The following is a 2,687-nucleotide window of genomic DNA, read 5'->3' as shown; positions in this document are numbered from 1 at the left end:
ATATCATGCCAATATCAACCTAGGAAAGCTGGAGTGGCTATAACAATAACAGACAAAATAAACTTAAAACAAAAAAAATGTTACTAAGATAAAGAGGGACATTCTATAATGAACATAGGATCAGTCCACCAGGAAAATACAGCAATAATAAATGTATATGCACCTAACATAAAACTATAAAAACCAATAAAGCAAAAATTGACAGAATTGAAGGTAAAAATAGAAAATTCAACAAGAGGAGTTTGAGACTTTGATACCTCATTATCAATAATAAATAGAGCCAGGCATAACATCAATAAAAAAATAGAAGATTTAACACAATAAACTAAGAGATCTAACATATAGCTATAAAATTTCATCCAGAAACTTTGTAATACACATTCATGGAAAGTACACTGGAACAATCCCTAAGATAGGCCATACATTAGCCAATAAATAAGCCTCAATAAATTTAAAAGAATTGCAATCATATGAAGTATGTTTCCTAACCACAATGGAATGTAATTAGAAACAAATAACAAATTCTCCTTTCATGCTCTTGGCTATCTTGGTGACTGCTCTTCACTGGGGCCATCCTGCACCTAAGGAGGAGGATGGTGGCCTCAAAGAAGACAAAAAAGTCACTGGAGTCAATCAACTCTAGGCTCCAACTCATTATGAAAGATGGAAAGTACATGCTGGGGTATAAGCAGACTCTGAAAATGATCACACATGACAGAGCAAAACTGCTCATCCTCGCCAACAATACCCCAGCCTTGAGAAAATCTGAAATAGAATACTATGCCATGGCTTAAACTGGTGTCCATCACTACAGTGGCCATAATATTGAACTGGGCACAGCATGTGGTAAATACTACAGAATATGCATACTGGCTATCATTGATCCACTTGATTCTGATATCATTAGAACCAGGCCAGTGAAAAGTAAATCACATGAAATTCCTCCTTAATAAAACTGGTCAGAGCTTGTAGAAAGAGAAAGAGAGAGAGAAAGAAAGAAAGAAAGAAAGAAAGAAAGAAAGAAAGAAAGAAAGAAAGAAAGAAAGAAAGAAAGAGGAAAGAAAGAAGAAAAGAAAAGAGAAAAGAAATTTGGGAAAACAAAAATATATGAAAATTTTAAAGCACACTACTAAATAACCAATGGATCCAAAAAAATCAAAAGAGAAATTAGAATATATTTTGTGATGAAAGAAAATGAAGACAGAATATACCAAAACTTATGGTTTGCAGTTAAAGAAGTGCTGGGAGTATACTTCATGGCTATACATTTAAAAAGAAGAAACATCTCAAATCAATAACCTAACCTTCCACTTTAAGAAACTAGAAAAGGGAGAGTAGAGGAAGATGGTGGCAGAGTAGGAGGACCCTAGGCTCCTGTCATCCCACAAATACAACTAGATAACTATCAAATCAACCTAAATACCCCAGGTATTGACCTAAAGACTGACAGAACAAACTCTACAACTAAAGATATAGAAAAGGCTACATCAAAGAAGGTAGGAAGTGTGGAGATGCAATTTGGGAGAGAAATAGATTGTGGCTGCTGTGGTGGGGATGGAGCCACAGTTGTGGAAAAGGGCGAGAGACAGACTAGTACACAGGAGAGCACACATGGAAGAGATTCCCCACAGCAATTGGATTATAAAGTGAGAGGGGCCAAATTTTGTGAGTTCCTGCAACCAGAGGGACTTAAAGCTTGGAGTTTTTTGTTTGTTTGTTTGTTTTATTTCAGTAATCTCTATACCCAACATAGGGCTCAAACTCACAGCCCCGAGATCAAGAGTCACATGCTCTTCTGACTGAGCCAGCCAGGTGTTCCTTAAAACCTGGAGTTTTAAAGATCAGTGGGTGTGGCTCGGGGGAGCTCAGAGGGCATTGCTCTGTTCTTAGAGAGAAGGCAGGGCAAATAACAGCATGGAAAGAGAGATCGGAAGAGTGCCTGGGGCACACAGTGGGGAGGTTATTTGCTATTCTCAGAGCACATCCCAGAGAGGCAGTGTTCACAAAGAACACCTCCTGGAGTAAAAGAATTTGCCAGTGCCATTTCCCTTCCCTGACCCTCAGCATAAACACAGGGCCACTCCAGGAACCAGCACAGCACTGACACTTGCTACCTAACTTGCTTGCACAAAGACCCCTCCACCCACACACTCCAGTGAAACTGCTCTCCCTGGTCATGCATACCTTAGTCCCAGAGCAGCAGGCCTCCTCCCCTAGAAGACTAACACAAACCCCTGCCCACATCACATCTCCCAACTCTGGAGTTTAGCAGAGCCTCAATCCAGTGACAGTGCTGAGGTCTCACCTCACAAGCAGAGTAGAACACAACTAGTTAAAACTCACCACATTTAGTCCAGGGACCAAACACCGCTCACAATAGGCAGAGCATCTGTAGATGACTGGCCTAATGAAAACTGGCCAGGAACAACAGCAGAGCACACAGAGCACACATTGGAGACAGTCTCAGAAGCACCAGGCCCTGGGGAACAGAGGACATTATGCTGCAGGGTACTACAGGACATTTCCTTTATAAGGCCATTACCTTTAAGAGCAGGAGACATAGCTGACTTCTCTAACACAGAGAAGCAGGCATACAGACTTAGACAAAATGAGAAGACAGAAGAATTTGCCCAAATGAAAGAATAGGACAAGGCCATGGCCAGAGACCTAAGAGACACAGATATAAG

General features: G+C 40.5%; 1 pseudogene; it reads left to right on the top strand.

The window, feature by feature from the left end:
* The first annotated feature begins 316 nt into the window (after positions 1-316).
* Positions 317-950, top strand: LOC123843889 (large ribosomal subunit protein eL30-like; annotated as a pseudogene).
* Positions 951-2,687: the final 1,737 nt, after the last annotated feature.

The sequence above is a fragment of the Mirounga angustirostris genome, unplaced genomic scaffold, assembly GCF_029215605.1.
Source record: "Mirounga angustirostris isolate CCGP_5_RB_7025 unplaced genomic scaffold, mMirAng1.0.hap1 SCAF_11, whole genome shotgun sequence".
Classification (NCBI taxonomy): domain Eukaryota; kingdom Metazoa; phylum Chordata; class Mammalia; order Carnivora; family Phocidae; genus Mirounga; species Mirounga angustirostris.
The sequence above is the reverse complement of the archived record's forward strand: the minus strand, read 5'-3'. Positions and strand labels throughout refer to the sequence as shown.